We start from the raw sequence: 27664 nt of genomic DNA, 5'->3' as shown, positions 1-27664 counted from the left end.
CTACTACATCTTTCCACCATATCTTCTCTTTATTCCTCTCTTCCCCAGTACGCTGTATTATCTGTGCATTCCACATCACAAGCCGGTGGAACGTACTCCCACTGCGCATGTGCACCAGAGTATCATCTCCGTATAGGCCGCGCATCACTGCATGCCGCCAACTCATTGGGGCTATGACATTAATATAAATAGTGATTCAACAGCGCACTATCTCTCCTAAATTATTATACTCCCTCCTACTCCTTCCAGTTATTCCTTTGCACATGCGTTCCACAGGCCCCAACACAGGCACATTGCAAACTGGGGGAGGTACCACCTTCTCCCACATAAACAAGCAAGCGTTCTACCCAACGGCGTTGCTAGGGTCTCAAAAGATCCAGGGCCCAAGCCCCAATGAATATGGCCCAGTTCTCTAAGTCACCCCCCCACCCCACATACTTGCTATACAGAAGCACATATCTGTCACATCCAGGGCCCCAAGATGACATCTCCTCTGATGTAGATCTTCTTATCTTCTCCATTTGGTCCATACAACCTCTTTCAGCCACTCCCCATACTGGGTATTTCTTCCTTATAGTATATACAGATCTATATTGTAATCAAGCATCTGTGAGGTGAAATGGGACCATATGATACTCATAGTATTCAAGACAATGTGTATATTCTTCTTGGATTTCCTGTCATATAATTTCGTATCTTGAGGGTAGTGGAATCATATGGTACTCCTCATGTTCAAGACAACATGTATATTTCCCTTGGATTCTCTGTTATACAATCTTGTGGAAATATTTTCTGTCATGTACCAGTAACGCTAGCTCTGGCATTGTAAATCACCATTGCAAAAGTTAACGTTACATTAAAACCGGGGAATTATATTATATGAGAATTATGTTTTTCCCCACATGTTATTACCATATATATATTGACCATATATTGATGTGGATTCTGGTCAGTACTTTACTTTCTTTGTTCTTTTTGTTACAGGAAGTTTCTGAGGAATGCCTGCGTGCCGAAACGTCACACACTTGAATATTGCCGTATGTAAACTAAAAATCTCTACTATCAAGATTTAAACCCTGATGCTGTAGTTATATTCAATACGGGTTTGGAACCCTACTTACCCTAAATCCTTGAGGTTGGAGGTCTGATGACTCATCATATAACCATCATAAACCTGCCTGAAAAAAACCGCTAACAATCCTACAGAGTGAGACAAAGATTTATTGCAACCTTTTCTTATTAGTCTGTGTAAAGTATTTGTGCCATCGTATCTTGCGGATAAATAAATTTAGGTCTTTGACCCATTCAAAGAGATTGAATCTAGTGGTGGGTACAAAGGTTAACCCTTTTGAAGTAATGGAGCGTTCAGATTGTGATAAAGTATGGTTTATTGGTTACCTCCGTTGTGTTTGAGTGTATAGGTATTCTGTTGTGTGTTAAAAAGGCATCACTGTGGGATTGATAGAATTAGAGGAAGAATAAGGCCCTTTTCACACGGGAGAGAATTCCGTTCACCTCACGCATTGCACCCGCACTGAATCCGGACCCATTCACTTAAATGGGGCTGTTCAGATGAGCGGTGATTTTCAAGCATCACTTGTGCGTTGCATGAAAATCGCAGCATGTTCTGTATTCTGCGTTTTTCACGCAATGCAGGCCCCATAGAAATTGCAAGCAAGTGCGGATGCGGTGCAATCTTCACGCATGGTTGCTAGGAGATTGTGTAAGTAAATTGATAAAAGTCAATTTACTGTATTATTTTCTGTTATAAGGGAAAATAATAGCATTCTTAACACTGAATGCTTACTAAAATGTGGCTTGAGGGGTTAAAAAAATATATATATTAACTCACCTCATCCTCTTGTTCGCGCAGACGTCATAGTCTTCTTTCAGGACCTCTGTGCCTTCAGGTCCTGAAAGTAAGTAGCAGACGTGTCAGCGTCCTCAGTGATCCCTCTGTGCCTTACAACTATTGGGTGTCCAAGCTGGACATGTGGTACGAACTGTCGCTCTACACCTTGAAGTTGCTGGCCTGCCTTGCCGCCAGCGTTTTGTCAGAGCGGATATTTTGTGCTGCTGGGGGCATATTAACTGATAAGCGCATCCGCTTGTCAACTCACAAAATGCTGACAAGTTGACTCTTATCAAAATGAACAAGGCCTGGATTGCCCCTGACTTCTCTACTCCACCAGAGGAAAGCGGCTGAACATAAAGGCACTCTAAATGTGGCTTTTATAGTGTATTGAATACACTGTATTCTCATGCACCCCTTCCACCACAAAAAGGGTATATGGTTTAACCTTCTTTTTCTCGTCCTCCTCCTTCATATCAAAATGCTTATTAGGCTGCCCTCGCTTCTAATGTTTTATAGGGTCAGCTCAGCAGCAGACCCTCACCCCTAATGTTTTAGATGGTCAGATCAGCAGCATACCCTTGCCCCTAATGTTTTAGAGGGTCACCATCAGGCCATCAATCATAATTTTTCATGCCCTCCTTTATGTGTAATAAAGCGTGAATTGAAGTGCCGGATCATTGTAATTTTTGGCAGCCCTTTCACTTAGTACATAGGCTTTATGAGTGTAGGAGTCCCACTACCTGAACAATTGTACCACAATGTGAATGAGGCCCTCCTTTATGTGATTTACAGGTTGTATCGGAGTGCCTCTTTCCTTACAATTTTTGGCAGCACTTGCACTTTATATGCAAGTAAATATACAGGAAAGAATGTTTCCTAACAATTTTTCCTCTAAAGTCAATTTTATCTTCGGTTTTGTGCGTATTTGTAATACTGTAAAAGTGGCGTACTACTCGGACAACATCGTTCCCAGCAGCGACCTGGGAGTCCAAGATGCATCCAGACATCCTCCTCATGCTGTTCCCGAACCATTTCAGTGGTGTTTCCATCAATATCTGACCTTTACCTGTGAACCAGACACCCTCCCTGGGGTGCCTGGTTTAATGCTCTGGTTCTCCCATTGACTTCCATTGTGCTCTGTAGAGCACCCGAGCACTTTGGTCCTCGATCAACACTATCCTAACCTCAGTATCTGAGGAAAGGGATTTAACCCCCTAGGGACACAGCCTTATTTCACCTTAAGGACCAGGCCATTTTTTGCAACTCTGACCAGTGTCACTTTAAGTGCTGATAACTTTAAAACGCTTTGACTTATCCCGGCTATTTTGCATAAAAAAATACCTAATTTACCAAAAATTGGAAAAAATTTGCAAATTTCAAAGTTTCTGTTTCTCTACTTCTGTAATACATAGTAATACCCCCAAAAATTGTAATGACTTTACATTCCCCATATGTCTACTTCATGTTTGAATTATTTGGGGAATTATATTTTATTTTTTGGGGATGTTACAAGGCTTAGAAGTTTAGAAGCAAATTTTTAAATTTTTCAGAAATTTACAAAAACCCAATTTTTAGGGACCACTATAGGTCTGAAGTCACTTTGCGAGGCTTACATAATAGAAACCACCCAAAAATGATCCCATTCTACAAACTACACCCCTCAAGGTATTCAAAACTGATTTTACAAACTTCGTTAACCCTTTAGATGTTGCACAAGAGTTATTGACAAATGGGGATGAAATTTGAGAATTTCATTTTTTTGCCTAATTTTCCACTAACAAAGCAAGGGTTAACAGCCAAACAAGGCTGTATCTTTATTGCCCTGACTCTGCCGTTTACAGAAACACCCCATATGTGGCTGTAAACTACTGTATGGCCACACAGCGGGGCATAGAGTGAAAGGTGCGCCGTTTGGTTTTTGGAAGGCAGATTTTGCTCGACTGGTTTATTTACACCATGTCCCATTTGAAGCCCCCCTAGAGTAGAAACTCCATAAAAGTGACCCCATCTAAGAAACCACACCCCTCAAGGTATTCACAACTGATTTTACAAACGTTTTTTAACCCTTTAGGTGTTGCACAAGATTTAATGGAAAATAGAGATACAATTTAAAAATTTAACTTTTTGGGCAGATTTTCCATTTTAATATTTTTTTTCCAGTTACAAAGCAAGGGTTAACAGCCAAACAAAACTCATTATTTATGGCCCTGATTCTGTAGTTTACAGAAACACCTCATATGTGGTTGTAAAATGCTGTACGGGCACATGGCAGGGCGCAGAAGGAAAGGAATGCCATACGGTTTTTGGAAGGCAGATTTTGCTGGACAGTTTTTTTTGACACCATGTCTCATTTGAAGCCCCCCTGATGCACCCCTAGAGTAGAAACTCCAAAAAAGTTACCCCATTTTAGAAACTACGGGATGGGGGGGCAGTTTTGTTGGTACTAATTTAGGGTACATATGATTTTTGGTTGCTCTATATTACACTTTTTGTGCGGCAAGGTAAAAAGAAATAGCTTTTTTGGCACTTTTTTTTTTGTTATTTACAACATTCATCTGACAGGTTAGCTCATGTGGTAATTTTATAGAGCAGGTTGTCACGGACGCGGCGATACCTAATATGTATACAATTTTTTTTATTTATGTAAGTTTTACAGAATGATTTCATTTTTAAAACAAAAAAAATGTTTTAGTGTCTCCATAGTCTAAAAGCCATAGATTTTTCAGTTTTTGGGTGATTATCTTAAATAGGGTCTCATTTTTTGCGGGATGAGATGACTATTGGGGTGCATATGACTTTTTGATCGCTTGCTATTACACTTTTTGTGACGTAAGATGACAAAAATGGCTTTTTTTGGACTGTTTTTATTTAGATTTTTTTTACGGTTGCCACCTGAGGGGTTAGGTCATGTGATATTTTTATAGAGCCGGTTGATACGGACGCGGCGATACCTAATATGTATACTTTTTTTTTTTTAATGTAAATTTTACACAATGATTTCCTTTTGAAACAAAAAAAAAATCATGTTTTAGTGTTTCCATAGTCTAAGAGCCATAGTTTTTTCAGTTTTTGGGGCGATTATCTTGGGTAGGGTATGATTTTTGCGGGATGAGATGACGGTTTGATTGTTACAATTTGGGCGTACATGCAACTTTTTTGATCACTTTTATTACAAACCGGATTCCCAAAAAGTTGGGACACTAAACAAATTGTGAATAAAAACTGAATGCAATGATGTGGAGATGGCAAATGTCAATATTTTTTTTGTAATAGAACGTAGATGACAGATCAAACGTTTAATCCGAGTAAATGTATCATTTTAAAGGAAAAATACGTTGATTCAAATTTTCACGGTGTCAACAAATCCCCAAAAAGTTGGGACAAGTAGCAATAAGAGGCTGGAAAAAGTAAATTTGAGCATAACAAAGAGCTGGAAAACCAATTAACACTAATTAGGTCAATTGGCAACATGATTGGGTATAAAAAGAGCTTCTCAGAGTGGCAGTATCTCTCAGAAGCCAAGATGGGTAGAGGATTCCTAATTCCCACAATGTTGCGCAGAAAGATAGTGGAGCAATATCAGAAAGGTGTTACCCAGCGAAAAATTGCAAAGACTTTGCATCTATCATCATCAACTGTGCATAACATCATCCGAAGATTCAGAGAATCTGGAACAATCTCTGTGCGTAAGGGTCAAGGCTGTAAAACCATACTGGATGCCTGTGATCTCCGGGCCCTTAAACGACACTGCACCACAAACAGGAATGCTACTGTAAAGGAAATCACAGAATGGGCTCAGGAATACTTCTAGAAACCATTGTCAGTGAACACAATCCACCGTGCCATCCGCCGTTGCCAGCTGAAACTCTACAGTGCAAAGAAGAAGCCATTTCTAAGCAAGATCCACAAGCTCAGGCGTTTTCACTGGGCCAGGGATCATTTAAAATGGAGTGTGGCAAAATGGAAGACTGTTCTGTGGTCAGACGAGTCACGATTCAAAGTTCTTTTTGGAAATCTGGGACGCCATGTCATCCGGACCAAAGAGGACAAGGACAACCCAAGTTGTTATCAACGCTCAGTTCAGAAGCCTGCATCTCTGATGGTATGGGGTTGCATGAGTGTGTGTGGCATGGGCAGCTTGCATGTCTGGAAAGGCACCATCAATGCAGAAAAATATATTCAGGTTCTAGAACAACATATGCTCCCATCCAGACGTCATCTCTTTCAGGGAAGACCCTGCATTTTTCAACAAGATAATGCCAGACCACATTTTGCATCAATCACAACATCATGGCTGCGTAGGAGAAGGATCCGGGTACTGAAATGGCCAGTCTGCAGTCCAGATCTTTCACCTATAGAGAACATTTGGCGCATCATAAAGAGGAAGGTGCAACAAAGAAGGCCCAAGACGATTGAACAGTTAGAGGCCTGTATTAGACAAGAATGGGAGAGCATTCCTATTTCTAAACTTGAGAAACTGGTCTCCTCGGTCCCCAGACGTCTGTTGAGTGTTGTAAGAAGAAGGGGAGATGCCACACAGTGGTGAAAATGGCCTTGTCCCAACTTTTGGGGGATTTGTTGACACCATGAAATTCTGATTCAACATATTTTTCCCTTAAAATGGTACATTTTCTCAGTTTAAACTTTTGTTCCGTGATTTATGTTCTATTCTGAATAAAATATTAGAAGTTGGCACCTCCACATCATTGCATTCAGTTTTTATTCACGATTTGTATAGTGTCCCAACTTTTTTGGAATCCAGTTTGTAAGTAAGGGACATAAACATGTGGAGTCACTGTGGGTAGAAATACATGGAGGCAAAAATTATAATAAATTAGTAATAGGAGTTTATTATAAACCATCTAATATACCAGAGTCCACAGAAAATCTACTACTAAACGAGATAGACGAGGCAGCAAATCATAATGAGGTGGTTATTATGGGGGACTTCAACTACCCAGATATAGACTGGGAAACTGAAAGCTGTACATCTCATAAAAGAAACAGGTTCTTGGCAATAACCAAAGACAATTACCTCTCCCAACTGGTTCAGAACCCGACTAGAGGGACGGCCATACTGGACTTAGCATTAACCAATAGACCTGACAAAACAATAGATGTGCAGGTTGAGGGACACCTGGGAAATAGTGACAAAGTAATAACCTTCCAATTATCATTCAAGAGAGCGTTTCTACAGGGAGGAACAGAAACACCAAACTTCAAAAAAAGCTAAATTTAGCCAACTAAGAGAGGCCATAGGCCTAACTAACTGGTACAAAGTCCTCAAAAATAAAAATACCGCCACAAAATTGGATATTTTTAAAAGCATCCTAAAATCTAATTGTGAGAGGTACATACCTTATAGGAATAAAGGGTTAAGGAACAAGAAGAAACTAATGTGGATGAATAGTACTGTAATGAAAGCAATAAATGACAAAAAGCATTTAGAGGGAACCTGTCACCGGGATTTTGTGTATAGAGCGGAGGACATGGGTAGCTCATCCGCAATACCCAGTCACCATCTCTCTGTGTGCTTTTATTGTGTAAAAAAAAATATTTGATACATATGCAAATTAACCTGAGATGAGTCCTGTATGTGAGATGAGTCAGGGACAGGACTCCTCTCAGGTTAATTTGCATATGTATCAAATTGGTTTTTTTTACACAATAAAAGCACACAGAGCTATGGGGACTGGGTATAGTGGATGTGCTAGTGGCCATCTAGCAACCCATGTCCTCAGCTCTATACACAAAATCCAGGTGACAGGTTCCCTTTAAAAAGATTGAAATAGACAAAATCGCCAGGACCAGATTGCATACAATCCCGTATCCAAAGAGAATTAAGTAATGTCATAGCCAGACCCTTATTTCTGATATTTGCGGACTCTATACTGACAGGGAGTGTCCCACAGGATTGGCGCATGGCAAATGTGGTGCCAATATTCAAAAAGGGTCCAAGAACAGAGCCTGGAAACTATAGGCCGGTAAGTTTAACATCTGTTGTGGGTAAACTGTTAGAAGGTTTTCTGAGAGATGCTATGTTAGAGCATCTTAACGGAAATAAGCAAATAACGCCATATCAGCATGGCTTCGTGAGGGATCGGTCATGTCAAACTTATCTAATCAGTTTCTATCAGGAGGTAAGTTCTAGACTTGACAGCAGTGAATCAATGGATGTCGTGTATCTGGACTTCTCCAAAGCATTTGACACTGTACCACATAAAAGGTTAGTATATAAAATGAGAATGCTCGGACTGGGAGAAAACGTCTGTAAGTGGGTAAGTAACTGGCTCAGTGATAGAAAACAGAGGGTGGTTATTAATGGTACACACTCAGATTGGGTCACTGACACTAGTGGAGTACCTCAGGGGTCAGTATTGGGCCCTATTCTCTTCAATATATCAATTAATGATCTTGTAGAAGGCTTGCATAGTAAAATACATTTTTGGAGATGACACTAAACTGTGTAAAGTAATTAAAGAGGACCTTTCATCGGTCCAAACATTGTGAACTAAGTGTCATGATATGTACAGCGGCGCCCAGGGATCTCACTGCACTTACTATTATCCCTGGGCACCGCTTCGTTCTTCTGCTATGTCCACCGTTATGTTCGGTCACTTGGCTATAGTAGGAGGAGACTGCCCTTTTTCTCCTGGGCGTCTCCTTCTCCCAGGCTGTAGCGCTGGCCAATCGCAGCACAGAGCTCACTTTCAGCTGTAAAATTTTGCAAAAAAAAGACATCCATATATAAATTTATTGCCAAATTTATAGTTCTACATGTCTTTGATAAAAAAAAAAAAATGTTTTGGCAAAAAAAAAAAAAAATGGTTTGGGTAAAAGTTATAGCGTTTACAAACTATGGTACAAAAATTTGAATTTCCGCCTTTTGAAGCAGCTCTGACTTTCTGAGCACCTGTCATGTTTCCTGAGGTTCTACAATGCCCAAACAGTAGAAAAACCCCACAAATGACCCCATTTCAGAAAGTAGACACCCTAAGGTATTCGCTGATGGGCATAGTGAGTTCATAGAACTTTTTATTTTTTGTCACAAGCTAGCGGAAAATGATGATTTTTTATTTATTTTTTTTCCTTACAAAGTCTCATATTCCACTAACTTGCGACAAAAAATAAAAAATTCTAGGAACTCGCCATGCCCCTCACGGAATACCTTGGGGTGTCTTCTTTCCAAAATGGGGTCACTTGTGGTGTAGTTATACTGCCCTGGCAATTTAGGGGCCCTAATGTGTGCGAAGTACTTTGCAATCGAAATCTGTAAAAAATGACCGGTGAAATCCGAAAGGTGCACTTTGGAATGTGGGTCCCTTTGCCCACCTAGGCTGCAAAAAAGTGTCACACATCTGGTATCGCCGTACTCAGGAGAAGTTGGGGAATGTGTTTTGGGGTGTCATTTTACATATATCCATGCTGGGTGAGAGAAATATCTCGGCAAATGACAACTTGTCCCATTTTTTTATACAAAGTTGGCATTTGACCAAGATATTTATCTCACCCAGCATGGGTATATGTAAAATGACACCCCAAAACACATTCCCCAACTTCTCCTGAGTACGGCGATACCAGATGTGTGACACTTTTTTGCAGCTTAGGTGCGCAAAGGTGCCCAAATTCCTTTTAGGAGGGCATTTTTAGACATTTGGATCCCAGACTTCTTCTCACACTTTAGGGCCCCTAAAAAGCCAGGGCAGTATAAATACCCCACATGTGACCCCCCTTTGGAAAGAAGACACCCCAAGGTATTCAATGAGGGGCATGGCGAGTTCATAGAATTTTTTTAGTTTTTTCTCACAAAGTCTCACTTTCCGCTAACTTGGGACAAAAATTTCAATCTTTCATGGACTCAATATGCCCCTCACGGAATACCTTGGGGTGTCTTCTTTCCGAAATGGGGTCACATGTGGGGTATTTATACTGCCCTGGCTTTTTTGGGGCCCTAAAGCGTGAGAAGAAGCCTGGAATATAAATGTCTAAAAAATGTTACGCATTTGGATTCCGTGAGGGGTATGGTGAGTTCATGTGAGATTTTATTTTTTGGACACAAGTTAGTGGAATATGAGACTTTGTAAGAAAAAACAAACAAAAAAAAATATTTCCGCTAACTTGGGCCAAAAAAATGTCTGAATGGAGCCTTACAGGGGGTGATCAATGACAGGGGGGTGATCAGGGAGTGTATATGGGGTGATCACCCCCCTGTCACTGATCACCCCTCTGTCATTGATCACCCCTCTGAAAGGCTCCATTCAGACGTCCATATGATTTTTACGGATCCACGGATCGGATCCGCAAAACACATACGGACGTCTGAATGGAGCCTTACAGGTGGGTGATCAATGACAAGGGGGTGATCACCCATATAGACTTCCTGATCACCCCCCTGTCATTAATCACCCCCCTGTAAGGCTCCATTCAGACGTCCGTATGATTTTTACAGATATACGGATACATGGATCGGATCCGCAAAACGCATACGGACGTCTGAATGGAGCCTTACAGGGGGGTGATCAATGACAGGGAAGTGATCAGGAAGTCTATATGCGTGATCACCCCCTTGGCATTGATCACCCCCCTGTAAGGCTCCATTCAGACGTCCGTATGTGTTTTGCGGATCCGATCCATGTATCCGTGGATCCGTAAAAATCATACGGACGTCTGAATGGAGCCTTACAGGGGGGTGATCAATGACAGGGGGGTGATCAATGACAGGGGGGTGATCAGGAAGTCTATATGCGTGATCACCCCCTTGGCATTGATCACCCCCCTGTAAGGCTCCATTCAGACGTCCGTATGTGTTTTGCGGATCCGATCCATGTATCCGTGGATCCGTAAAAATCATACGGACATCTGAATGGAGCCTTACAGGGGGGTGATCAATGACAGGGGGGTGATCAATGACAGGGAAGTGATCAGGAAGTCTATATGCGTGATCACCCCCTTGGCATTGATCACCCCCCTGTAAGGCTCCATTCAGACGTCCGTATGTGTTTTGCGGATCCGATCCATGTATCCGTGGATCCGTAAAAATCATACGGACATCTGAATGGAGCCTTACAGGGGGGTGATCAATGACAGGGAGGTGATCAATGACAGGGGGGGTGATCAGTGTTTCATAAAGGGTTAATAAGTGACAGGGGGGGGGGAGTGTAGTGTAGTGTTTTGTGTTACTTTACTGAGCTACCTGTGTCCTCTGGTGGTCGATCCAAACAAAAGGGACCACCAGAGGACCAGGTAGCAGGTATATTAGACGCTGTTATCAAAACAGCGTCTAATATACCTGTTAGGGGTTAAAAAAAAAAAACATCTCCAGCCTGCCAGCGAACGATCGCCGCTGGCAGGCTGGAGATCCACTCTCTTACCTTCCGTTCCTGTGAGCGCGCGTGCCTGCGTTCGGCGCAGGCGCTCTGAGAGAAGGACACTCGCTTCCTCAGCACTCCCTCAGTGCGCCTGCGCCGATGACGTCTTCTCTTTCGGGTTTAGAGGTGACGTCATCGGTGCAGCCGCACTGAGGGGGTGCTGAGGGAGTGCGCCGAATGAGGTGCAGGCGCGGGATTTGAATTGCAGACAGGGCCAGCTGGAGGAGGAGAGCGCTCCCTGGCCTCGTCAATCAGCAGGAGGGGGGGCGTTTTTTTTTAAAAGGAGGATGCGGCGGCTACCAGCAAGTAGACGCCCTACTTGCTGGTAGTGAAGTCATTTGCATATTTAAAAAGATCGATTTTTAGTGAAACCAAGCCACAGAACAAGGTAAGAGCCCTATATAGGGAATAGTCTTCCAATAAGGATTTTAATATGCCCAAAAATGAAAAATGAGTTTTGGGGGGGGGGGGGGTGACAGAAGCCGTTTAACACTGAAGAGGACAATATACTGCTACAAATGGATCTGGATAGATTGGAGGCTTAGGCAGAGAAGTGGCAGAAGAGGTTTAACACTGAGGTTATGCACATGGTAAAGAATAATGCAAATCAACCTGACATACTAAATGGTAAAGCACTCGGTAACATTGACATGGTAAAGGATCTAGGAATTTTAATAAACAGAAAACTAAGCTGCAAAAACCAGTGTCAGGCAACTGCTGCCAAGGCCAATAAGATAATGGGTTGCATCAAAAGGGGCATAGATGTCCGTGATGAGAACATAGTCCTACCACTTTACAAATCACTAGTCAGACCACACATGGAGTACTGTGTACAGTTCTGGGCTCCAGTGAGCAAGGCAGACATAGCAGAGCTGGAGAGGGTCCAGAGGAGGGAAACTAAAGTAATAACTGGAATGGGGCAACTACAGTACCCTGAAAGATTATCAACATTATGGTTATTTACTTTAGAAAAAAGACAACTGAGGGGAGATCTAATTAATATGTATAAATATATCAGGGGTCAGTACAGAGATCTCTCCCATCATCTATTTATCCCCAGGACTGTGACTGTGACGAGGGGACATCCTCTGCGTCTGGAGGAAAGAAGGTTTGTACACAAACATAGAAGACGATTCTTTATGGTAAGAGCAGTGAGACTATGGAACTCTCTGCCTGAGGAGGTGGTGATGGTGAGTACAATAAAGGAATTCAAGAGGGGCCTGGATGTATTTCTGGAGCTTAATAATATTACAGGCTATAGCTACTAGAGAGAGATTGTTGATCCAGGGAGTTATTCTGATTGCCTGATTGGAGTCGGGAAGGAATTTTTTCCCCCTTAAGTGAGGAAAATTGGCTTCTACCACAGTTTTTTTTTGCCTTCCTCTGGATCAACTTGCAGGATGACAGGCTGAACTGGATGGACAAATGTATTTTTTCGGCCTTATATACTATGTTACTATGATAGGTAGCAGGAGACGAGACAGCTGGTTTCTTCCCAGTTGAAGAAACCCGCGTCTCCCTGAGGCCTAGAACCAAAACACACCAGAGAACAACAAACAGAACAGGCAACAAGAACTTAGCTTTGAGATGAATGGAGAGGCAGGAGATCCAAGAGAAACCAGCACTAGCATCTCCAAGAAGAAATATCTAAGGCCTCTTTCACACTTGCGTTGTCCGGATCCGGCGTGTACTCCACTTGCCGGAATTACACGCCGGATCCGGAAAAACGCAAGTGTACTGAAAGCATTTGAAGACGGATCCGTCTTCATAATGCTTTCAGTGTTACTATGGCAGCCAGGACGCTATTAAAGTCCTGGTTGCCATAGTAGGAGCGGGGAGCGGTATACTTACAGTCCGTGCGGCTCCCGGGGCGCTCCAGAATGACGTCAGAGCGCCCCATGCGCATGTATGACGTGCCATGCGATCACGTCATCCATGTGCGTGGGGCGCCCTGACGTCACTCTGGAGCGCCCCGGGAGCCGCACAGATGGTAAGTATGCTGCTCCCCGCTCCCCACTACACTTTACCATGGCTGCCAGGACTTTAGCGTCCCGGCAGCCATGGTAACCATTGAGAAAAAGCTAAACGTCGCATCCGGCAATGCGCCGAAACGACGTTTAGCTTAAGGCCGGATCCGGATCAATGCCTTTCAATGGGCATTCCGGATCCGGCCTTGCGGCAAGTGTTCCGGATTTTTGGCCGGAGCAAAAAGTGCAGCATGCTGCGCTATTTGCTGCGGCCAAAAAACGTTCCGTTCCGGAACGGAAGACATCCTGATGCATCCTGAAGGACGGACTGTCCATTCAGAATGCATTAGGATAATCCTGATCAGTATTCTTCCGGCATAGAGCCCCGACGACGGAACTCTATGCCGGAAGACAATAACGCAGATGTGAAAGAGCCCTAAATAGAGCCTCATCACTGATAACAAGCAGCACCAGAGGAGAGGTGAGATCCTGCCAAACAACAACATACATAGAGGAAAACAGAGAGACCTGTCAGATAGCCTCACGTGCAGCAAGTCTATTCGATCTTCTCAAGTCTCTCAGGGGAGGGACCGTGACAAAAACGCTTCAGTTTGATTTAATACATCAGGATGCATCTGTTCCATTCACATGCGGGTGTATTAAATTAAAGCTGAACAAACCGGATCCGGCACTAAAAGCAATGTAAGGCTACTTTCACATTAACCAAAGCACAATGTCCAATACTGATTGGGTACAGAATCTCAAAAATTCCAGCAACTAATCAAATGTCTCACAGAAGGCTAGGAATTAAAACTTAACTTTTGAATATCACTTCATCCCGCTATACAACATCATAGACAAACATGGACCAAACCACCACCAATGACATACAAAAACATTAGGGGGAAGGGCAGGTACAATAACGTTCGGGAGAGTTAACTCTACTCTATCCCTAACTAATGCCTCAACCCACAGGAACACCCTGATGGTGGGTGGCCTGTGGACCCGTGCCTGCCCAGTCTAACCCTTATATTGCACTACAAAATCCCAATGCGTTTCCCTAATCCTTGGTTGATCAGGGGAAAGATGGGGCAAAGAAAAACGTGATAGGTATAAATTGGTCCACACTTACAAAACAGTTATAAAAAAAAGGTAGTACGTCCGATTGTAAATAACTGAGGCCGTATTGGTGCAATCTACGCGTAGTTTGACCCCGATTTTGCGGAAAAACCAAACTGATACAGTTATCAATTCACTCGATGATAATCAACACAATACACTACGTGCAGAATTATTAGGCAAATGAGTATTTTGACCACATCATCCTCTTTATGCATGTTGTCTTACTCCAAGCTGTATAGGCTCGAAAGCCTACTACCAATTAAGCATATTAGGTGATGTGCATCTCTGTAATGAGAAGGGGTGTGGTCTAATGACATCAACACCCTATATCAGGTGTGCATAATTATTAGGCAACTTCCTTTCCTTTGGCAAAATGGGTCAAAAGAAGGACTTGACAGGCTCAGAAAAGTCAAAAATAGTGAGATATCTTGCAGAGGGATGCAGCACTCTTAAAATTGCAAAGCTTCTGAAGCGTGATCATCGAACAATCAAGCGTTTCATTCAAAATAGTCAACAGGGTCGCAAGAAGCGTGTGGAAAAACCAAGGCGCAAAATAACTGCCCATGAACTGAGAAAAGTCAAGCGTGCAGCTGCCAAGATGCCACTTGCCACCAGTTTGGCCATATTTCAGAGCTGCAACATCACTGGAGTGCCCAAAAGCACAAGGTGTGCAATACTCAGAGACATGGCCAAGGTAAGAAAGGCTGAAAGACGACCACCACTGAACAAGACACACAAGCTGAAACGTCAAGACTGGGCCAAGAAATATCTCAAGACTGATTTTTCTAAGGTTTTATGGACTGATGAAATGAGAGTGAGTCTTGATGGGCCAGATGGATGGGCCCGTGGCTGGATTGGTAAAGGGCAGAGAGCTCCAGTCCGACTCAGACGCCAGCAAGGTGGAGGTGGAGTACTGGTTTGGGCTGGTATCATCAAAGATGAGCTTGTGGGGCCTTTTTGGGTTGAGGATGGAGTCAAGCTCAACTCCCAGTCCTACTGCCAGTTTCTGGAAGACACCTTCTTCAAGCAGTGGTACAGGAAGAAGTCTGCAAGGTAAGAAAAACATGATTTTCATGCAGGACAATGCTCCATCACACGCGTCCAAGTACTCCACAACGTGGCTGGCAAGAAAGGGTATAAAAGAAGAAAATCTAATGACATGGCCTCCTTGTTCACCTGATCTGAACCCCATTGAGAACCTGTGGTCCATCATCAAATGTGAGATTTACAAGGAGGGAAAACAGTACACCTCTCTGAACAGTGTCTGGGAGGCTGTGGTTGCTGCTGCACGCAATGTTGATGGTGAACAGATCAAAACACTGACAGAATCCATGGATGGCAGGCTTTTGAGTGTCCTTGCAAAGAAAGGTGGCTATATTGGTCACTGATTTGTTTTTGTTTTGTTTTTGAATGTCAGAAATGTATATTTGTGAATGTTGAGATGTTATATTGGTTTCACTGGTAAAAATAAATAATTGAAATGGGTATATATTTGTTTTTTGTTAAGTTGCCTAATAATTATGTACAGTAATAGTCACCTGCACACACAGATATCCCCCTAAAATAGCTAAAACTAAAAACAAACTAAAAACTACTTCCAAAAATATTCAGATTTGATATTAATGAGTTTTTTGGGTTCATTGAGAACATGGTTGTTGCTCAATAATAAAATTAATCTTCAAAAATACAACTTGCCTAATAATTCTGCACTCCCTGTAGAGTCAATGAATGTAAATGAGATATTGATATGAATCCACATATAGATATGAATACATTTTGGAGACGGTGGCTCACTCTGGACGAAATTGTGGATTAGGTGCTGCAAACCCAAAAAAGAGGGACACCCACCCTCCAATTGTAAGTTATAGGAAATAGCAAAATATTGGGTGAGCACTCAACATTTGGTGTATAAAAGTTTAATTAAACACAGTAAAAATTACTAATAATATAAAATTCACAAGTATGTGACATAAAACACAGAATAATATGCACCATATGCTGTGAGAAAATATATATATGATTCACACAAAATCGCATAAATACACTTGTAGGAAGGGTCCCTTGTATCCATAACCGTTTGGCTGAAAGTTCTCTATTACTGTACAATGATGAGATACTCTGCAGTCATCCGGACTCTAATCTGTATATGAATTGTTCATGTATTTGTATACGTGCAACACGCCAGACCTGCAGGGTATAGACGAAGTGAGGTCACGGTTATGGGCAATCGAGGGTTGCTCACTGTATTGGAGAACCCTGGGCAGGCATGTGGCAGTGAAGGAGAGGTAGACACGGTTCCTCTGGGGCACACTCTGTATGTAGGGACCAGGCCTGATGGTGGATGAGGTGCCCTGGATGTTACGGGTATTTTGAGTGCCTGGGGCAAGGTCCCTGTGGTATTCGTGACGCCAGTGCCTTTGGACGGTGGCACGCCGGTTGGTAGTTGGAATGATGGAGGTACACAAGTAGAATAGTGAACCAAACGTAACTTTACTGAACAATCCAACTTTGTACAGCAGGTAGGAGTACAGTCTTTCAATCACAGTTCCACAAGGAGGCTTATTCACACAATGGCAGGTAATATTTATGCAAGATACGCAGAGGGTAAATTCACAAGCACTCAGCAGCAGGTTGTACCTTTCCTCAGAATCAATGTACACTGTCCTTTCTAGAACTCCTGCTCTGGCTTTATATCCCAAGGCCCGGATGCCTAAAGGGTGGCTTAAATCCTTGGTTACTAGCTTCCTCAGGTATTAGGTTCTTGCTGCACTTTCTAGTTTCATCTGCCCATCAGGGTTACTTAGCTTACCCTGGATCGCCCTCTCTTGTAAAGTGGATGACTGTGGGTTTCTCCCAGGAGGTTGGGTCCTGCAACTGGGGTGTCTTCAGAGCTAACTAAGGCTCTCTTGTTCTCAGGCAGGCTGGAGCTTCTCACTAGCCTCCTGGACATCACTAGCAGCCAGGGCTAGCAAGCTGCATGGCAGGAGCAGGCTTTCTAGCCTCTGTCTTCTCAGACTCCTGACTCTGCACTAACTCTCCCTGTCTGGGCCTGGACATTTATACTAGGGGCTCCCTATCTCCCTCTAGTGTCTGGGATGTCTAACTACACCCAACTAGGCCTGCTATTGCATCATACAAGGTGAGCGAAGCTGGCCCCCCTTCAATCAGCACAAACAAGAACTCCAGTGTATTTCTTTAGTGCTACGTTTGTGCTGTTTTGTGCCGCAAAAATTAACATTTGTGCTGCTTTTATTTTAAAGATAATAGCAACTGTTTGTTTCAACATGATGACATCACCAGCCCCCCTACAACAGCAAAAAGACATGAAACTTGCTGGATGGTTAGTGCTACGTTTGTGCTGGTTTGTGCCATTTAAATCTCCATTCTGCCTCCTTTCGTTTTCGAGTTATTAACCATTTATTGAAAGGTCACAAAAGGTCACCCAGCCCCCCATCACAGCCAAAAGACACAAAACTGGGCCGGTTGGTTAGTGCTACGTTTGTGCTGTAGAAATTAACATTTGTGCAGGTTTTATTTGTAAGATAATAGCAAAACTGGGCTGGTTGGTTAGTGCTGCATTTGTGCTGTAAAAATGATCATTTGTGCTGCTTAATTTTATGAACTCCATTAACAGGGCTGAAGCCAGGGCCGGCGTCATAACCCGGCATCCCCGGGCAAGTGCCGGGGCCCAATGCTCCTGGGGGGGCCCACTGAGCTGCTATGAGCACTTCCATCAATACAGATGGGAGCTCTCACTGCTGTCATTTCACTTATGCAGTACCCCCCTGGTGGGCCCTCTGAGCTGCAGAGACTCAGACCACGCCCCCTCTGCACAGGACACACCCCTCTACACAGGGCACGCCCCCTCTACACAGGACATGCTGCCTGAGGAGGGAGACCGGAGGGCTGGAGCAGAGAAGTGTGAAGACTGTGAGTGAGTCTGCACTGTGACTGTCTCTTGTCTGTGGGACAGAAGGGGGGGGGGGGACTCTTCGATCTGCTGCTGCTTCATTCTATTTAGTTGTGTTACTGCTTCATTAAGCAGTTTGTCTCCATGACACCTGCCCCCCCCCCCCCCCCCCACATATCCTGTCCTATCTCATCCTCATGGGGCCCCTGCTGTCTCCTTTCCTCCCTAATGTATCCAGAGCTCCTGTTTCACCCTCCTATCTCCTATTGCTGCCCTGCACAGACCTCCTGCCCCTACTTGTTGTATGAATCACCCTCAGAGCCCCTTCCACCTACTTGCTGTGTCCACCCCTCCTGTCCATCCAGGGCCCCTGTCTCACTCCTCTGCCTCTCATTATGATGGCATCTGAACAGCATTCACCATAAGGACCTTCTAACGTCACAGGGTCATGTGACTATGCCCCCCACCCAGTACTGTGCCCCTTTATACCCTGCATTGTGCCCTCTTACCACACCCTGTGCAGTGCCCATACTCATTCCCTGTACTGTGCCCTCTTATACCCTTTTATACAGTCACTGTATGGTGGTTTTATCATTGTATGGCGGTGTTATCACTATATGGCGGTGGTATCCAATAACTGCATGGCCATAACTGTATCCCCTTCCATGCCCACACCACTTTTTTTAGACCTGGCATAAGCGGGAAAAGATACAGATTGCGGTGTTAAGGACCTTTGCGCCACAATCTGTGTCAGAAATACGCCTAATATAGACGTATTTCTATATAATAAATGACCCCCTAATTGTATTATTATTCGGGGGTAGGGCTAGTATCTTTATAGTATATACATTCTAGTGTATTATACTGTGCCCTGTATTTCCCAGTAGAAAATGATCCTTGGGAAGCACAGTCCTCATCCCTGACCACCAGGACCAGTTAGCGTTCTGTCAGTACATGACGGCCTCCCCTCTCCGCCATGCTGCTCCGCTGAGTACTGGGGCTTATTCTGACACTATGGCTGGGTTCACGTCCTATTTTTGCCATCCATTTAATTTGTGCTCGGATCGCTATCAGAAAGGTGTCCCTAACCTATCTAACCCTATCTTGCAACAAGCAGTAGAATTGTGCCATAACTGCTGCGATAGGGCAGCCTAAAGGGGGCCACCCCTATATGAAGTGACTGTAAGATGGCGTGGGTGGGTGGGTGAAATCAGCTGAATCGTCATCAGCCTAGGCCTGCAGGAGCCTATAAATAGCCTAGTACCCACCCAGCCTGGCCTCACAGGTGCAAGTAAGTAGTCGTGTAATCAGCCTCTCCTCTCACAAATACAGCAAAATACTTTTGCTTAACACGTATACCAAAAATGTATGCGTTAACAGATGCCTCAGACTGATGCCGTACAGTGGCGTCCGTTCACCATACAGTTCCATTGTAAAAAAACATATACGTTAACGTATGCATTTTTTACTTGACTCTGCAGGATACAAAAACGTGGAGTGCTGCACATTTGTATACATCAAACCGATAGGAAAAACGCGATGTGAACACACATTTGGGGGGAGGGGGGCGTACTAAAATTTGCTGTGGGGCCTAGTCAGTTCTAGCTACATCACTGCACATCTCCTTCTCTCCTCCAGGCCTGGCTCACTGCTGCAGCGGGCGGCCGGAGAGAAGGAGCGCAGGGAGCTGCGGTTAGTGAATGACGGGGGCCACTGGGGGGTCATTCATCACACTGTGAGGGCCCCTTACACAGTATAATGACTCCCAGTGCCCCCTATTTAGTATAATGATCCCCATTGACCCTCCATTTAGTATAATGACCACCAGAGCCCCCATTAAAAATAATAACCCCTCGTGCCCCCTCCATACAGTATAACCCCCAGTGTGGGGGCGACTGGGGGTCATTATTCTGAATGGAGGGTCACTGTGGGGTCATTATACTGTAAGGGCCCTTTACATAGTATAATGACCCCTAGTGCCTCCCATTTAGTATAATGATCACCAATGACCCTCCATTCAGTATAATGACCCCCAGAACCCCCTCCATACAGTATTCCCCCAGTGTGGGGGCTACTGGGGGTCATTATTCTGAATGGAGGGTCACTGTGGGGTCATTATACTGTAAGGGCCCTTTACATAGTATAATGACCCCTAGTGCCCCCCATTTAGTATAATGATCACCAATGACCCTCCATTCAGTATAATGACCCCCAGAACCCCCTCCATACAGTATTCCCCCAGTGTGGGGGCTACTGGGGGTCATTATTCTGAATGGAGGGTCACTGTGGGGTCATTATACTGTAAGGGCCCTTTACATAGTGTAATGACCCCCAGTGTCCCCCATTTAGTATAATGATCACCAATGACCCTCCATTCAGTATAATGACCCCCAGAGCCCCCTCCATACAGTATTCCCCAGTGTGGGGGCTACTGGGGGTCATTATTCTGAATGGGGGAGACTGGGGGTTATTATTCTGAATGCAGGGCCACAGGTGGTCATTATACAGGGAGGGGATTGGGGGTTCATTATACTGTGTGAAGGGCCACTAGTAGTCATTATACTGTGTGAAGGGCCACTAGTAGTCATTATACTGTGTGAAGGGCCACTAGTAGTCATTATACTGTATAGGGGCCACTGGGGGTCATTATACCGTGTGGGAGCCACAGGGGGTCAATGTAAAAAAATACCTAATGGGGGCCCACTGGGATTTATCGCCCAAGGGCCCACATGAACCTGAAGCCGGCCCTGGCTGAAGCATACTGACTTTACACAGGTAGTAAGACAAGTTAATGTGGACTGGCATCACTTGAAGTAAGAATGATTATAGCTACAGCCACATCAGTCCCAATGAAAAAGGCAAAAATAGGTTTAATAAGGAATGGCAACATCAGAGACCTGCAACCTGTAAAGGTGTGCGGACACACAGTGAGAGTCACAAACACAGGTGCATTTGATGCATTTTGTCAGTGCCTTTGTAGTGCCTTTTGTGACAGCACATCCTACAGTAATTATGTGACTCAAGAAATAAGCAATGTAGAATGTTTTCAGCTTGTGAAAGCCATGGCAGAAAAAGGTGTACAAAAAGAAATTTACATGCTGAGAGGTAAAATCCTAAGGGACATATTTGGAGCAGAACAAATAAAAGCAGGACTCCAGCTGGTTAAAGCTGAGTGCAACATATCATCAATTATTTCAAATGTGTTCTCAACAGTGCCCAGTATAGTGGCTGAGAGCAAATGTTCTTCAGAAACATGTTCAGGACATGTTGGAGCATCAAGAAATATTGCATGTGTATCAGTTGACCAAGACATATTAAAATCCAGAGGAGTTTCAGCTCTACAAGATGCAGTCAACAAACATATTAACTTACCACCTTCAAAATGCCTGTCACGCATCCATGATGTGCAACATACACCTATGGAAATGCAGTTTTTTGACCCTTCAGTTTCTGGAAATGTTCTTTGTAATGGTACAGTAGGAAACACCTTCAAAACAGGACAGCACCTTTGGATTGACACTGACATAGGACTCTGGGCAGCTTGTGAGACACGAAGCAGAGGTTCACAAGAAAGATTTCTTGAAGCAGAACTCTCTGAATTCCGAGCCTACCTTGAATTAAATGAGAACAGGTTCACTTTAAGAGCTGTTGTTGCATTTTGCCAACCAGCTACCAGAAGCTCTCTAGGCCATTACATAGCCTACTGTAAAAGGTCTGATTACGCATGGGAAAAATATGATGATTTGACAAATGGTATGGCAGTGGTAAATTCACATACCAAGATCTGCCCCCATACTGTTCTGTACACAAGAGGTAGCTACTTGCAGTCCACAATACAAGACACCAGCACTGGATAATATGTGCCAGAAGTAAAGCACTTTTTATTAAATTGACACATACATCAAACAGCCAACATTTGGGGGCCATGCAGGGTCCCTTCTTTTGGCCAACAAAGTGACGGTCACTATGTCGCCCAGAAGAAGGGACCCTGTATGGCCCCCAAATGTTGGCTGTTTGACGGACACAGCGCCATCCATGTTGTCACTTCAAGCACCAACCTCTTTCTCAAGGTCTGTACACTGTATGGAGTGCTGATGATTTTGTATTATTAGCTGCTTGTAGTTCCAAGTTACTATTTATTAAGCGTAGGTAGCAAAGGTTTTAGCTTGAGATAATCTACTTTTTTATGCACTTCCCATGGACAAGTGCAGTTACCGTTTAATGAAGACTGCGAAAAAATCAGGACTTAATATGGAGATCTCTATGTTTGGGTTTATTTGTTCTTTATTTGTCATTGATTTTCATGAAAACTTTATGATCTTCAGTTCGTAAAATGATTTGTAGAATAAAAATGTTTGAGACACATTTTACTATTCTACTTCTTGATAGTATTTATTTTTGTGGCTGTAGCTATAATCATTCTTACTTCAAGTGATGCCAGTCCGCATTAACTTGTCTTACTACCTGTGTAAAGTCAGTCTGCTTCAGCCCTGTTAATGGAGTTCAGAAAATTAAGCAGCACAAATGATCATTTTTACAGCACAAATGCAGCACTAACCAACCAGCCCGGTTTTGCTATTATCTTACAAATAAAACTTGCACAAATATTAATTTCTACAGCACAAACCAGCACAAACGTAGCAAAGAACGCCGTACATGTATGGCGGGGGATGCATTGCCAGAATGCATTCCGCCTTACATGTACGGCAGGATGATCGGGCGGGCACCGGAGCGGTGCGCACCCGATCACTGCAGGGGTCCGGCAGTCCCTGGTAGCCGGGCCCCTGCTGTATCCGCCGGCATCGCTGTTTACAGCGATGCCGGCGGATTAACCCTTTCTATGCTGCGGTCCGCGCGGACCGCGACATAGAAGTTGTTTGCGGCAGGTGAGTGATCGCATCGAGTCCCCGCGCTGCTGTGGCGGGGACCCGATGCGTGACAAGGCAGCCCGATGCCGTGCAGAGGCTGCCCAATGCCCTGCACGGCATCAGGAACTGCCTTCTACGGGAGCCGAGGAGATCCAGCCTCAGGCTGGGTCTCCTAGGCAACCAGTTAGTGTATGACTCAGTGTCATACACTAACAGGCAATGCATTACAATACAGATGTATTGTAATGCATTGCAGAGGGGATCAGAGTGGGATAGAAATAACGTTTTAAAAAAAGTTTAAAAAAAAGGGTTTGGAATAAAAAAATAAAGTTTCAAGTAAAAAAAAAAAAACGCCCCATTCCCCTGATTTTCTAATAAAAAATTGAAAAAAAAAGAAAAAACACACATATTAGGTATCGCTGCGTCCGTAACGAACGGCTCTATAAATATATTACATGATCCACCCCATCCGATAGGCACCATAAAAAATAAAAAATAAAAACTGTGTATAAAAAAGCCATTTTTGTCAACTTACATCACTAAAAGTGCAACACCAAGCGATCAAAACGGCGTATGCCCCCCAAAATAGTACCAATCTAACCGTCACCTCATCCCACAAAAAATGAGCCCCTACATAGTACAATCGCCCAAAAACTGAAAAAACTATGGCTCTCAGACTATGAAGACACTAAAACATTATTTATTTATTTTCAAAAATGAAATCATTGTGTAAAACCTAAATAAAATAAAAAAATATTTATATATTGGGTATTGACGCGTCCGTATTAACCTTCTCTATAAAAATATCACATGACCTAATCCCTCAGGTGAATACCGTAAAAATAAAAAATAAAAAACGCTGTAAAAAAGCCATTTTTTGTCATCTTACATCACAAAAAGTGTAGTAGCAAGCGATCAAAAAGTCATACGCACCCCAAAATAGTGCCAATCAAACCGCCATCTCATCCCGCAAAAATCATACCCTACCCAAGATAATCGCCCAAAAACTGAAAAAACTATGGCTCTCAGACTATGGAGACACTAAAACATGATTTTTTTGTTTCAAAAATGAAATCATTGTGTAAAACTGACATAAATAAAAAAAAAGTATATATATTAGGTATCACTGCGTCCGTAATAACCTGCTCTATAAAAATATCACATGACCTAACCCATCAGGTGAATACCGTAAAAAATAAAAAATAAAAACTGTGTAAAAAAAGCCATTTTTTGTCACCTTAGATCACAAAAAGTGTAATAGCAAGCGATCAAAAAGTCATACGCACCCCAAAATAGTGCCAATCAAACCGTAATCTTATCCCGCAAAAAATGAGACCCTACCTAAGATAATCGCCCAAAAACTGAAAAAACAATGGCTCTCAGTCTATGGAGACACTAAAACATGATTTTTTTTGTTTCAAAAATGAAATCATTGTGTAAAACTGACATAAATAAAAAAAAGTATATATATTAGGTATCACTGCGTCCGTAATAACCTGCTCTATAAAAATATCACATGATCTAACCCCTCAGGTGAATACTGTAAAATATAAAAAATAAAAACGGTGTAAAAAAAGCCATTTTTTTGTCACCTTAGATCACAAAAAGTGTAATAGCAAGCGATCAAAAAGTCATACGCACCCCAAAATAGTGCCAATCAAACAGTCATCTCATCCCGAAAAAAATGAGCCCCTACACAAGACAGTCGCCCAAAAAATAAATAAAACTATGGCTTTCAGAATGTGGAGACACTAAAGAATCATTTTTTTTTTCAAATGCTTTGTTATGTAAAACTGAAAACAAACAACCAAAAAAAGTTGTCATATTTGGTATTGTCGCGTCCGTGACAACCTGCTCTATAAAAGTACCACATGATCTAACCTGTCAGATGAATGTTGTAAATAACAAAAAATAAAAATGGTGCCAACACAGCAATTTTTTGTTACTTTGCCTCACAAAAAGTGTAATATAGAGCAACCAAAAATCATATGTACCCTAAACTAGTACCAACAAAACTGCCACCCTATCCCGTAGTTTCTAAAATGGGGTCACTTTTTTGGAGTTTCTACTCTAGGGGTGCATCAGGGGGGCTTCAAATGGGACATAGTGTAAATAAACCAGTCCAGCAAAATCTGCCTTCTAAAAGCCACACGCCGCACCTTTCCCTCTACGCCCTACTGTGTGCCCGTACAGTAGTTTACGGCCACATATGGGGTGTTTCTGCAAACGACAGAATCTGGGCAATAAATATAGACTTTTGTTTGGCTGTTAACCCTTGCTTTGTTACTGGAAAAAATGGAGCAAATAATAAATTTGGCAAAAAATGTAAATTCTCGAATTTCATCTCCATTTGCCAATAACTCTTGTGGAACATCTAAAGGGTTAACAAAGTTTGTAAAACCAGTTTTGAATGCCTTGAGGGGTGTAGTTTCTTAGATGGGGTCACTTTTATGGAGTTTCTACTCTAGGGGTGCATCAGGGGGGCTTCAAATGGGACATGGTGTAAATAAATTAGTCCAGCAAAATCTGCTTTCCAAAAACCACACGGCACACCTTTCCTTCTACGCCCTACCGTGTGTCCGTACAGTAGTTTACGGCCACATGTGGGGTGTTTCTGTAAACTACAGAATCAGGGTAACCCATATTGAGTTTTGTTTGGCTGTTAACCCTTACTTTATTGCTGTAAAAAATGGGTTAAAATTGAAAATTTTCCAAAAAATAGAAATTTCTAAATTGTTTCTCCATCTGCCATTAACTCTTGTGGAACACCTACAGGGTTAACAAAGTTTGTAAACCCAGTTTTGAATACCTTGAGGGGTGTACTTTCTTAGATGGAGTCACTTTTTTGCAATTTCTATTCTAGGGGTACAAGGGGGGGCTTGAAATGGGACATGGTATAAACAAAACCAGTCCTGCAAAATCTGCCTTGCAAAACCCATATGGTGTTCCCCTCCTTCTATGTCCTCCCGTTCGGCCAAACAGTAGTTTACGACCACATATGGGGTATTTCTGCAAACTACAGAAGCAGGGCAACCCATTTTGAGTTTTGTTTGGCTGTTAACCCTTACTTTATTGCTGTAAAAAATGGGTTAAAATTGAAAATCTTCCAAAAAATAGAAATTTCTAAATTGTTTCTCCATCTGCCATTAACTCTTGTGGAACACCTACAGGGTTAACAAAGTTTGTAAACCCAGTTTTGAATACCTTGAGGGGTGTACTTTCTTAGATGGAGTCACTTTTTTGCAATTTCTATTCTAGGGGTACAAGGGGGGGCTTGAAATGGGACATGGTATAAACAAAACCAGTCCTGCAAAATCTGCCTTGCAAAACCCATATGGTGTTCCCCTCCTTCTATGTCCTCCCGTTCGGCCAAACAGTAGTTTACGACCACATATGGGGTATTTCTGCAAACTACAGAAGCAGGGCAACCCATTTTGAGTTTTGTTTGGCAGTTAACCCTTGTTTTTTTCCAGGAAAAAATTGATTATATTGGAAAATTTTCCCAAAAATCAAAATTCTTAAAATGTATGTCTTTTTGCCATGAAGTCTTGTGGAAGACCTAAAGGGTTAAAAAAGTTTGTAAAAACAGTTTTGAATACCTTGAGGGGTGTAGTTTCTAGAATGGGGTCATTTTTGGGAGGTTTCTATTATCTAAGCCTCACAAAGTGACTTCAAACCTGAACTGGTCCATAAAAAGTGGGATTTTGAAGATTTCTGAAAAATTTCAAAATTTGCTTCTAAACTTCTAACCCTTGTAACATCCCCGAAAAATAAAATATCATTCCCAAAATGCTATAAACATGAAGTAGACATATGGGGAATGTAAAGTCATCACAATTTTTGGGGGTATTACTATGTATTACAGAAGTAGAGAAACTGAAACTTTGATATTTGCTAATTTTTCCAAATTTTTGGTAAATTAGGTATTTTATTATGCAAAAAAATTAATTTTTTTGACTTTATTTTACCAGTGTCATGAAGTACAATATGTGACGAAAAAACAATCTCAGAATGGCCTGTATAAGTAAAAGCGTTTTAAAGTTATCAGCACTTAAAGTGACACTGGTCAGATTTGCAAAAAATGGCCTGGTCCTTAAGGTGAAAATGAGCCTGGTCCTTAAGGGGTTAAGCAGCACAAATGATCATTTTTACAGCACAAATGCAGCACTAACCAACCAGCCCGGTTTTGCTATTATCTTACAAATAAAACTTGCACAAATGTTAATTTCTACAGCACAAACGTAGCACTAACCAACCGGCCCAGTTTTGTGTCTTTTGGCTGTGATGGGGGGCTGGGTGACCTTTGGTGACCTTTCAATAAATGGTTAATAACTCGAAAACGAAAGGAGGCAGAATGGAGATTTAAATGGCACAAACCAGCACAAACGTAGCACTAACCATCCAGCAAGTTTCATGTCTTTTTGCTGTTGTAGGGGGGCTGGTGATGTCATCATGTTGAAACAAACAGTTGCTATTATCTTTAAAATAAAAGCAGCACAAATGTTAATTTTTGCAGCACAAAACAGCACAAACGTAGCACTAAAGAAATACACTGGAGTTCTTGTTTGTGCTGT

The sequence above is a fragment of the Bufo gargarizans genome, chromosome 4 (genome assembly GCF_014858855.1).
Source record: "Bufo gargarizans isolate SCDJY-AF-19 chromosome 4, ASM1485885v1, whole genome shotgun sequence".
Taxonomy (NCBI): Eukaryota; Metazoa; Chordata; class Amphibia; order Anura; family Bufonidae; genus Bufo; species Bufo gargarizans.
This window is presented reverse-complemented; position numbering follows the sequence as displayed.